This window comes from Zea mays, chromosome 3 (genome assembly GCF_902167145.1).
Source record: "Zea mays cultivar B73 chromosome 3, Zm-B73-REFERENCE-NAM-5.0, whole genome shotgun sequence".
Classification (NCBI taxonomy): Eukaryota; Viridiplantae; Streptophyta; class Magnoliopsida; order Poales; family Poaceae; genus Zea; species Zea mays.
Window position 1 is genome coordinate 199,756,195 of NC_050098.1, and position 13,077 is coordinate 199,769,271.

Below are 13,077 nucleotides of genomic sequence, written 5' to 3' on the forward strand. Positions count from 1 at the left end.
TCCGAAGGGGTCCGAGTCGTTCGATCAAGATCGGACGGGGAGAATCAGATCGGGAAGGATAAGCGGCTGCGGGTGACGCTGACAGGTGGGTCAGGGCGTCAGGCGCGTGTGCGCGACGCGGTACCCGCGGTCCGAGCCGTTCGATCAAGATCGGACGGGGGGTCAGACCGGGGAAACAGACGGCTGTGGGCGGCGCCGCTCCTCTCCGCGGTGGTGAGGTCACCGGAGTTGAGGCGGGCGCGAGCTAGGGTGGCTCCGGGGTCGCCGGAGTTGGGCAGAGGGGAAGAGGGTGCCACGACGAACTCAATGGCGGGGAAGAGGCCACGAATCCACGGGCAGAGAGGGGAGAACGACGGTAGGAAGACCTCGGGCGGGCCAGAGCAACTCCGGTGAGCGATTTCGGCCACGGGGAGGGGACTTAAGACACGCTAAGGCCTGGGCTGGCTTCAGCAGAGGCAGAGGTGACACAGGGAACTACTTCGGTGAACTAGAACGGGCTAAATCGGCCGGCCACCGCGCGAGCATGGCGGACCGTCGCGGCCGAGCACCGGCGGAAGACGAAATTGGACGAACACAGGGCTCAATAAGGGAAATTGGGCACGGGGACGGGTGTCTCACCTCAGGGCGGAGCTCGGGGAGGCTTGGCGCGGTCTCCGGCGAGCTGGATGGTCGGGAACGTGGGCTCGAGTCTTCGGCGGCGTCTGGCGGCGAGGGCAGAGCGCGAGAGAGGGCAAGGGTGTGCGAAATGAGGCGAGGGGCGAATGCGGGGCACTGGCGGGGCTCTAAAAAGGGAGTTGGGCACGTGAGCAAGCGTTGTGGCAGGGAAACCCGACGACGTGCGCGAGTGCGCATGCGCCGGTCCACGACGAGTGCGAAGAAGGCGGAACTGACAAAACAGGCCCACGGCACAGAGAGAGAAAAGAGGACACGCGGGTGCAACGGCTCGGCACTGGCGAACTGGGCCCGCGGTACAGAGAGAGAGAGAGAGAGAGCGAACGGGCGAAGGAAACTGGCACCGATAGGTCGGCCCCATTGAGCAGAGAGCGAGAGAGGGAGGGCGCGCGTGAGGGAGAACTGCCGCTGACAGGAGGCGCGCGACATGGCTAGGCTTAGTGGGCCGACTGGGCTACTTTCTCCTTTTCTTTTTCTATGGATTTTCCAATTCCTTTTCTATTTCTTTTTCTATAGGGTTTTCAAATCCAAATTCAAACTAGGTTTCAAATTCAAATAAATTCAAACTTGTGCAACACTTCAAAGAATATTTTAAACTTAACATGATGCAACATGTCATGACTCATAAGGTTTTGACAAAATAAATAATTAACCTCCACTAGTTTAGGCTATCTCTAATAAAAAAAGAAAAAGAGAGAATGAATCTAGAGAGAGAAAACCTAGAGTGAGAAAAATAAGAGTAACACATGATTTTGGGTGATAATTAGAAAGAAATTTTATATCCAAAATCAGGGTGTTACAAAGTGACCTGCTTTTCTCGATCAATTACTACTTCAAGATCCTTCGCAAGTTCTTCGCGGTCTTCTTCAAGCTTGGACCGGTCGCGGGCCGTCTGGAGCTAGACAAATTTGACACGCTTCTCCAGCCGCACATGTTAGTCGGTGAAGAATTCTTGCTCTACCTCCATTGCCCCATTCCCGTCGAAAGGCCTTTTCTGCCTCCTCCAGGGTCTGATGGGTCCGGAGCAGCACTTGGGAAGAGGGACCGGTGAAACTGTCTCCTGTGTAGAGACGACGACCTGAAAACTCTTCTAGCACCTCTTTGGAAGGGGGTTGAAGTCCAGAGCTAGGTGCGTCGGCGGTTAGTGCTAGGTCCTAGGTTGAATACCCCTAGGAATTCTAGGCACGTCTATGGTGCTCGAACCACCTTTGTTTAAATGTGCGAACAAAGTCGTCGCATTTGTCACCGATGCGCCTGTCGCCGCCATGATCTCCCCTTCGCTTTTGCTAAGGTCTCGCTCAATGGGTCCATTGGCAAAGCACTGGTGGCCTTAGGCACTGCACTAGCGCTAGCTGAGCTTGACACCCCAACGATGTCTCCGTCTGGTTTTGGTTGCTAGGAGTCATGCTAATCTGCCGGGATGGTACCGGTAGAAGCAAGAGAGGAGTCAGACGAGGGTGTGATCCCGACAAACATAAATTGGGTCATCCACACATCAACCTCTCTAAAGAAAAAACGAAAGCAGAAGAAAACGTCTTTACCCCAACATTTGAATATTACACCGTCGTTGGAAGCTCGAAGGCTATGCCTCGCGCTACGGTTGATGCCGCTGCTGTTGGTGTCCCTCCTAGGGACGGTTGTGCCCATGCGGAAGGGGTGTGCCAGCAGATGTCTGGGCACCAGGAACATGGGGGCTACCCTACGCCCAACCCTACATGGTTGTCCGGTGCCTGGCTGAGGAATCAGAGCCACCAGCAGGATTGACACCAGCGGGAGGTTCAGACACAAGGGTTTCGTCGCTGTGACACAGCCTACACCGTCGCTCTCCATCGGACTCGCCGGGAGTTCCATGGCTGGAGCTGCTGCTAGCAAGCCTCTTTCCCTTGTCCGAAGGGCTAGGGCCACGTTGGGGCTGCCCTACCTGGCTGTGACCCCTCGCTTGGCACACCTAGTATCCGGACCCTGCGGTTTGGGTGACCTCCCAGCTGATGAACCACCAGGCAATTATCGTCGACGATCGACATGGTGGCCACGAGCGCAGATCTAAGGCCTTGCTCATTGCATAACGCAGAGACATCCTGGGGAAGAAAAATATGCTCGGGAATGAAGGCCGCACTAGTTATCCCATCGATCAATATCTCTAACTCCTCCTGGGTCAAGTCGAAATCGTCATCACGCATGATTCGGCAGTATTCGAGCGAACCGTGACCTCTGCTGCAACGACATGATCCGGCGCTTCAGGAAATCACCGAGCATACGCATTGATGCAAGGCCTTTCGATGTCAGGGCCTTGATCCTATCCAGAACAGGGTCTAAAGGACTAGTGAGGCGACCAGAGCGTGAATGGGAGCCAATCAATTTTTGTTGCTAAAAACTGAATTTGAGCTCTTCAGTTCAATCGAGATGAAGAAAGCGCTCAAACCAAAATAATATCAGCAAACCAGTGATCTCATGATTTCAATATGTTCCTAATACACACATGAGACCAGCAAAACAAACATATCACAAATCGGATACCGAAAAGTCCAAATCGAATCAAAACTTTGTCGCGAACAGGCGGCACAAAATTCTGTTATCGGATGTGAAACTGAAACAAATGATGAAAATTTTCAAACGCCTAGAAAAATATGTTTTCAAGGTCTCCACAAATTTTGAGCTCAACTATACTTGTGAATCAACCGCATATCTGAAAATACGAACATAATTGCAGTTTTGTTAGGGTTTTCTAGAACAAACTCAAAACGAGATCAGCTAAGATCACAACTACAAACTGCACCAATTGGGTGTAAGAAGTGATCCTAGGAGTATATCACACCTACCAACAAATCGTAATAGCACCCAGAGCACAAGAACTCAAAGGCTCTTCTCAAATTCTTAAGAGAAGGGAAGAACTCAAGAACACAAGACTTCAAAAAAATTAGCAAGGGAACAAACTGAGATTGAAACCAACCAAAAGTTGTGGGTCGTACCAACGATTCTTCCTCGAATTAAACTTGCAGACCACAAACACAGTCGACAGTTACAAAATCATTGTGGATCCCTTGGCTCAGTTGGTGACTACCTAGAGAGAAAACTAGGAGTTCTAAAACTAGAAACCTAAACAAATGGTTGCTAAGAGATAATGAATTAAACTGTCCTTCCCTTTATTTATAGAGGGTTATTTCTATTTCCTAAACTACCCCTATTTACATATAGTCTACCCACTCTGCTAGGGGCAAAATAGACCAACTCCTAGGTTTTCGATATGACGGCCATGCGCTCCACACGAAGTTGCATTGCCTTGATGCACGCTTCGCTATGACGCCACATGCTGCCACCGAGTTTTTAGGCCCAAACTCACCAAAACCCTCCATCCGTAGCGCAGGGTGGTTTTGAGGCTCAATCACCAAACCGCCGTGAGTATCGCACCGCGTGCACGCCCTCACGTCCTGAACACGTGTCCCGCCAGTCCTTGACGGTGCCGACAACACGGCCCACTCCACCAAGTCCTCGCACGAGTGCGTGTCCTAGGTGTCAGCCACCACGGATGGTCACCCGACTACTCCTGTTCGTCAGTCAAGACCCAACACTCATCCTTCACCGCTCTCGATCCATCAGCATGAGCCCGCATGACCTTCACCCTAGTCGTCGACCACCGTCCCTATGCTCCACCCGTGCACACCACAAGCCGACCAACATGGTTGCACATACATAATCTCACACCTTAGTCAGTCTATGACTCGACCCAAGACGCTACTGAAAGGGAAATGTGCCCTTGGGCCATTTCTATAATTGTTTTGGTGATTAGATGCCCAACACAAATGTTTTGAACTTGTATGTGCTAAGTGAGCAAGAAGTGCAAATCAAAGACAAGGTACGTTTCTAGACTTAGTGAATTGTTTTTAAGTACTAACATGTTTGTCCAAGTGCTAGAAACAGTGCAGAGAAAAGAGAAACGAATTTGGAAAAGGATTGGCTGTGAGCAGCCAACATCAGCTCGGGCCTGGCACATCGGACTGTCTGGTGGTGCACCAGACAATGTCCGGTGCGCCAGGCTGGCCGACGGTGAACTGGCTGCTCTCGGGAAACGATAGAGGTGTACGGCTAAAATTCACCGGACTGTCCGGTGGTGCACCGGACTGTCCGTTGGTGCACCGGACTGTCCGGTGAGACAATTGCACCAGCGGCCAACGGTCGTCCGCGCGATCAACGCGCGACACGTGGCTAGCTCCAACGGTCGGCTGGGTGCACCAGACTGTCCGGTGCGCCAACCAGCCCCGAGGAGCAACGGTCGGCTACGCCCAATATGGAAGGAGATCGCGCACCGGACATGAACAGTGGCTGTCCGGTGGTGCATCGGACTGTCTAGTGCACCACTCGACAAAAGGCAAGATTGGCCTTCCAAGTTGGCCTCCAACGGCTCCTAGCTACCTTGGGGCTATAAAAGGGACCCCTAGGTGCATGGAGCATACAACCAAGCTTGCAAGAAACATCCTAAGACTCCCAGACTCCGCCTCCACGCATTTGATTCGCTGTGTTAGTGATTTGAGCTCCGTTTGAGTTGCGAACTCCCAGTGCTGTGTTTTGAGCTCAAGTCTTGGCTTGTGTGCGTGTGTGTGCTGCGGATTCGAGTGTTGTGTGCGTTGCTTTCCCTCCCTTACTCTTGTGCTTCTTTGTGATCTCTATTGTAAGGGCGAGAGACTCCAAATTATGGAGATTCCTCGCAAACGAGAAAAGTACTCTAAAGGAAAAGACCGTGGTATTCAAGTTGATCATCAGATCACTTGAAAGGGGTTGAGTGCAACCCTCGTCCATTGGGACGCCACAACGTGCAAGTAGACAAGTGTTACTTGGCCGAACCATGGGATAAATCGCGTGTCTCTTGTGATTGCTTTTCTTGGTGATTGTTGTGTTCACAAGAAGATCGCTTCATAACAACTTGATTAACTTGAACTAACATCTATATAATCAAGTTTGTGGCCATTCAGTCTTTGATTTTACAGGATCACCTATTCACCCCCTCTAGGTGCTCTCAATTGGTATCGGAGTCGTACTCTTCATCTAAGGGACTAAACGCCCGAAGAGATGGATCCTAAGGGTAAGGGGATGGTGGTCAACGATAAGGAGGAGTCCCTCTTCAACGAGCCAAGAGATGACAAGCCCACTGACTCAGGCTCGAGTCACAAGAAGAGGGACAGGAAGAAGAAGAGGCGCATCAAGAAGATCATCTACTACGATAGTGATGCATCATCTTCTTCACCAAGGGACGACGACGACTCTTCGTCGAAGAAAAAGACGGTTAATCAAAACTATTCCTTTGATTATTCCCGTATTCCGTATAGTTCAAATGCCCATTTACTTTCCATTCCTCTTGGAAAACCCCCACACTTTGATGGAGAGGACTACTCATTTTGGAGCCATAAAATGTGTAGTCATCTATTTTCTCTCCATCCTAGCATTTGAGAAATTGTGGAAAATGGGATGCATTTTGATAGTACGAATAATCCTGTTGTTATAAATGAACAAATTCATAAAAATGCCCAAGCCACGACTGTTTTGCTATCATCCTTGTGCAGGGATGAATATATCAAGGTTAGCGGCTTGGACAACGCCAAACAAATCTAGGACACCCTCAAGATGTCACATGAGGGAAATGATGCCACCATGATCACCAAGATGGAACTGGTGGAGGGCGAGCTAGGGAGGTTCGCGATGATCAGGGGAGAGGAGCCAACATAAACCTACAACAGGCTCAAGACCCTGGTCAACAAAATTCGAAGCTACGAAAGCACAAGATGGACGGATCATGATGTCGTCCGACTCTTGCTTAGGTCATTTACCGTTATTGACCCCCATCTTGTCAATCTTATTCGTGAAAATCCCGGGTACACCAAGATGACGCCCCAAGAGATACTTGGAAAATTCTTGAGCGGGCGCATGATGGTGAAAGAGGCGCGATACGTGGATGATGCGTTAAATGGTCCACTGCCCATCTATGAGCCGCAACCCGTTGCCCTCAAAGCAACTAGTAGCAAAGAGACGCTACCAAGCAAGGTAGCACAAGTGGAGGCTGCCGGCTCAATGAAGATGAGATGGCGCTTATCATCAAGCGCTTCAAGACCGCGCTTAAAGGACGCAAGGAGTACCCCAACAAGAATAAAACAAGGGGAAACCGCTCCTGCTTCAAATGTGGTAAGACTGGTCATTTTATTGCTCAATGTCCCGATAATGACAATGACCAGGCACAAGAAAGACATGGGAAGAAGGAGAAGAAGAAGAATGACAGGAAGGCGAAGGGCGAGGCGCATCTTGGAAAAGAATGGGATTCTGACTGCTCTTCATTCGACTCCGACGATGAAAGATTGGCTGCCTCGGCCTTCAACAAGTCTTCACTCTTCCCCAACAAACGTCATACATGTCTTATGGCTAAGGAGAAGAAGGTACGTATTCGAGATACTCCTAAGTACTCTTCTTCTAGTGATGAAGAATCATCTGATGATGAAGTAGACTATACTGATTTGTTTAAAGGCTTAGATAGAAATAAAGTAGACAAAATTAATGAATTAATTGATACCCTTAATGAAAAGGATAGATTGCTAGAGAAGCAAGAAGATATTTTGTATGAGGAGCATGACAAATTTATTAGTGTTCAAAAATTTCTGGCTCTAGAAATTAAGAGAAATGAAATCCTATCCTCTGAGTTGTCCACTAGTCATGAATCTGTCTCTAGTCTAAAGGAGTTAAATGATGAATTAAATGCTAAACTAGAGAAAGCAAGTGCAACTAGTTCATGTGTAGAACATGTAGTTATTTGCAATAGGTGTAAAGATGTTAATTTTGATGAACATGATATCACTATTGCTAAATTAAACAATGAGGTTGCAAGTCTTAATGCTCAACTTAAGACTTGCAAAGATGACTTTGAGAAATTAAAATTTGCTAGGGATGCCTACACCATTGGTAGACACCCCTCAATTAAGGATGGACTTGGTTTTCGAAAGGAAACCAAGAACTTAACAAGCCAAAAGACTCCCGTTCTCAACAAGGAGAAAGGGAAGGCCCCTATGGCTAGTAGTTCTCAAAAGAACCATGCCTATATGTATGATAGGAAATTTAATAGGCACGCTCATAATGATAGATGCTATGATCATGCTATTTTACCTGGTTATCATACTTCTCATGTTATGGTTGCTTCTAGCTCTACTTATGATTATGGTAGAAGTAGGCCTAGGAGAAATTATGCTACTTCTCATACTTCAAGGAAAGTTTGCAATGGACCTACTACTGTTTATCATCCGTGCAATACTTCTTTTGTACTTTCATGTAAGAATGCAAAAGTTGTAGCTAGAAAATTGGGATCCAAATGCAAGGGAGACAAGACTTGTATTTGGGTTCCAGAAGTTATTGTGACTAACCTTGTAGGACCCAACAAGAAATGGGTACCTAAAACCCAGGCTTAAATTGCCTTGCAGTTTTATGCATCCGGGGGCTCAAGCTGGATTATCGACAGTGGATGCACGAACCACATGACGGGGGAGAAGAAAATGTTCACCTCCTACGTCAAGAACAAGGATTCCCAGGATTCGATCATCTTTGGAGATGGGAACCAAGGCAAGGTCAAAGGTTTAGGAAAGATAGCCATCACATCTGAGCATTCTATCTCTAATGTGTTTTTAGTTGAATCGCTTGGGTATAATTTGTTATCTGTGAGTCAATTATGTAACATGGGTTATAATTGTTTATTCACAAATGTAGATGTATCTGTTTTTAGAAGGAGTGATGGTTCATTAGCTTTTAAGGGTGTATTAGACGGCAAGCTCTATTTAGTTGATTTTTCGAAAGAGAATGCCGATCTAGATGCATGCTTAATGGCTAAGACTAATATGAGCTGGCTTTGGCATCGCCGTCTAGCACATGTTGGGATGAAGAACCTTCATAAGCTTCTAAAGGGAGATCATGTGTTAGGACTAACTGATATCTGTTTTGAGAAAGACAGACCTTGTGCAGCATGTCAGGCAGGGAAACAGGTGGGAAGCACTCATCACGACAAGAATGTGATGACAACATCAAAACCACTGGAGCTCCTTCACATGGATCTCTTTGGACCTATTGCCTATCTAAGCATCGGGGGAAGTAAGTACAGTCTTGTAATTGTTGATGATTTTCCCGCTTCACTTGGGTGTTCTTTTTAAAAGATAAGTTAGAAACCCAAGGGACCCTAAAGCGCTTCTTGAAGAAAGCTCAAAATGAGTTTGAGCTTAAGGTGAATAAAATAAGAAGCGACAATGGGTCCGAGTTCAAGAATCTACAAGTTGAAGGATTTCTTGAGGAGGAAGGCATCAAGCACGAGTTCTCCGCTCCCTACACACCACAGCAAAACGGTGTGGTAGAGAGGAAGAACAAGACGCTAATCGACATGGCGAGAATGATGCTTGGAGAGTTTAAGACACCCGAGCGGTTTTGGTCGGAAGCTGTGAACACAGCCTGCCACACCATAAACCGGCTCTATTTACATTGCCTTCTCAAGAAGACCTCCTACGAACTCCTTACCTATAACAAACCCAATGTCTCATAATTTCGTGTATTTGGGAGCAAATGCTACATTCTGGTGAAGAAAGGTAGACATTCTAAATTTGCTCCCAAGGCAGTAGAAGGGTTTTTACTAGGGTATGACTCAAATACAAAAGCGTATAGAACCTTCAACAAATCATCAGGATTAATTGAAGTCTCTAGCGATGTTGTATTTGATGAGACTAATGGCTCTCCAAGAGAGCAAGTTGATCTTGATGACATAGATGAGGATGAAGTTCCGACGGCCGCAATGCGCATGATGGTGATAGGCGATGTGTGACCACAGGAACCACATGAAGAAGATCAACCATCTTCCTCAACAATGGTGCATCCCCCAACTCAAGACGATGTACAGGTACCTCAAGAAGAAGGGCAGGATCAAGGGGGAGCATAGGAAGATCAAGTGATGGAGGAAGAAGCACCACGGGCCCCTCCAACTCAAGTCCGAGCGTCGATCCAAAGACATCACCCCGTCGATCAAATTCTGGGTGACATCAGCAAGGGAGTAACTACTTGCTCACGATTAGCTAATTTTTGTGAGCATTACTTGTTTGTCTCTTCTATTGAGCCTTTCAGGGTAGAAGAGGCCTTGCAGGATCCGGACTGGGTGTTGGCCATGCAGGAAGAGCTAAACAACTTCAAAAGAAATGAAGTCTGGAGCCTAGTGCCACGTCCAAAGCAAAATTTTGTGGGAACCAAGTGGGTGTTCCGCAACAAGCAAGACGAGCACAGGGTGGTGACAAGAAACAAGGCTCGACTTGTGGCAAAAGGTTATGCCCAAGTCGCAGGTTTGGATTTCGAGGAGACTTTTGCTCCTATGGCTAGGTTAGAGTCAATTCGAATTTTGTTAGCCTATGCCGCTCACCATTCCTTTAGGCTATTTCAAATGGACGTGAAGAGTGCTTTTCTTAACGGGCCAATCAAGGAGGAGGTATACGTAGAACAACCCTCTGGCTTTGAGGATGACAGGTATCCCGACCATGTGTACAAGCTCTCTACGACGCTCTATGGACTTAAGCAAGCCCCAAGAGCATGGTATGAATGCCTTAGAGATTTTCTTATCTCTAATGCTTTCAAGGTTGGGAAAGCCGATCCCACTCTTTTCACAAAGACTTGCAACGGTGATCTCTTTATTTGCCAAATTTATGTTGATGACAGAATATTTGGTTCTACTAATCAAAAGTCTTGTGAGGAGTTTAGCAGGGTAATGACGCATAAGTTCGAGATGTCAATGATGGGCGAGTTGACCTACTTCCTTGGATTCCAAGTGAAGCAACTCAAAGACGGCACCTTCATCTCCCAAACGAAGTACACTCAGGATCTTCTCAAGAGGTTTGGGATGAAGGACGGTAAGCCCACAAAGGAGGTAAGTCTGTTGATCAAAAGGCATACCGGTCAATAATAGGTTCATTACTTTACCTTTGTGCTAGTAGACCGGACATTATGCTTAGTGTATGCATGTGTGCTAGGTATCAATCCGACCCCAAGGAATGTCACCTTGTGGCCGTTAAACGAATTCTTAGGTATCTAGTTGCTACGCCTTGCTTCAGGATCTGGTATCCGAAGGGGTCTACCTTTGACTTGATTGGATACTCAGACTCCGATTATGCTGGGTGCAAGGTTGATAGGAAGAGCACATCAGAGACGTGCCAATTTCTAGGAAGGTCCCTGGTGTCCTGGAGTTCCAAGAAACAAACCTCTGTTGCCCTATCCATCGTTGAGGCCGAGTACGTTGCCACAGGACAGTGTTGTGCACAACTACTTTGGATGAGGCAAACCCTCCGAGACTTTGGCTACAATCTGAGCAAAGTCCCACTCCTATGTGATAATGAGAGTGCAATCCGGTTGGCGGATAATCCTGTTGAACACAGCTGCACTAAGCACATAGACATCCGGCATCACTTCCTGAGAGACCACCAGCAAAAGGGAGATATCGATGTGTACCATATTAGCATCGAGAACCAGCTAGCCAATATATTTACTGAGCCTTTAGATGAGAAAAGGTTTTGCAGGTTGCGTAGTGAGCTAAATGTCTTAGATTCGCGTAACTTGGATTGATCTATAGCATACATGTGTTCTATGCCTTTAATCATGTTACCTTATGCATTTAAATCAGTTATTGTTTATTTATGGTGCTTAAGTTGTACAAGTCTCCCGGACCTCACAAGTCCGATGTGCACATGTTTAGGGGGAGATATGCTACAACTTGATCCCTTTGAGACTAATGTGTTTGTTTGAGTACACTTGATGTAGTCTCGAAGGTACATTGGAAGGGAAAGTGAACTTGGACGATGCAAAGACTTCCACTGCACTCCGGTATTAGTGTATTTAATTCCAAGTTCGTACTTAGGCTCTCATTGCCCTTTTGCTATTATTTGACATTTTTTGTGAAGCAATGGGGTTAAAGGGCCAAAAATGACTCCGTTTGGGTTCTTAATGCCAAAGGGGGAGAAATTAAGGCCAAAGCAAATGGATCAGCCAACCACTTGTGAATTTCAAAAACAGTAGAGTTAGAATTTGCATTTTCCCCAAAATTATCTTATTGCAAAATTTGGTCTCTTATGGGGGAGAATTTTTTATTATGGGAAAAGGGGGAGTTTTCGGGCACTTGATCAATTTTACTCTTGGAATATCTCTATGTGCCCAAACAAGCTGTTTGACTTAGAGATAGGAAAATGAATTTGATTTGCAAAAACAAACCAAGTGGTGGCAAAGAGTGATCCAAATATGCCAAATCCTAGGTAAAAGGTATTTGGTCTTCAATTTGAATTGATATTGCACTCCTCTTGTTGCTTTTTGATGTGTTGGCATAAATCACCAAAAAGGGGGAGATTGAAAGGGCAATGTGCCCTTGGGCCATTTCTATAATTGTTTTGGTGATTAGATGCCCAACACAAATGTTTTGAACTTTTATGTGCTAAGTGAGCAAGAAGTGCAAATCAAAGGCAAGGTAAGTTTCTAGACTTAGTGAATTGTTTTTTAAGTACTAACATGTTTGTCCAAGTGCTAGAAACAGTGCAGAGAAAAGAGAAACGAATTTGGAAAAGGATTGGCTATGAGCAGCCAACATCAGCTCGGGCCTGGCACACCGGACTGTCCGGTGGTGCACCGAACAGTGTCCGGTGCGCCAGGCTGGCTGACGGTGAACCGGCTGCTCTCGGGAAACGACAGAGGTGTACGGCTAAAATTCACCGGACTGTCCGGTGAGCCAACGGTCGTCCACACGATCAACGCACGACACGTGACCAGCTCCAACGGTCGGCTGGGTGCACCGAACTGTCCGGTGCGCCAAGCAGCCCCGAGGAGCAACGGTCGGATGCGCCCGATATGGAAGGAGATCGCGCACCAGACATGAACAGTGGCTGTTCGGTGGTGCACCGGACTGTCCGGTGCACCACTCGACAGAAGGCAAGATTGGCCTTCCAAGTTGGCCTCCAACAGCTCCTAGCTACCTTGGGGCTATAAAAGGGACCCCTAGGCGCATGGAGCATACAACCAAGCCCTCAAGAAACATCCTAAGACTCCCAGACTCCGCCTCCATGCATTTGATTCGTTGTGTTAGTGATTTGAGCTCCGTTTGAGTTGTGAACTCCCAGTGCTGCGTTTTGAGCTCAAGTCTTGGCTTGTGTGCGTGTGTGTACTGCGGATTCCAGTGTTGTGTGTGTTCCCTCCCATACTCTTGTACGTCTTTGTGATCTCTATTGTAAGGGCGAGAGACTCCAAATTGTGGAGATTCCTCGCAAACGAGAAAAATACTCTAAAGGAAAATACCATGGTATTCAAGTTGATCATTGGATCACTTGAAAGGGGTTGAGTGCAACCCTCGTCCATTGGGATGCCACAACGTGGAAGTAG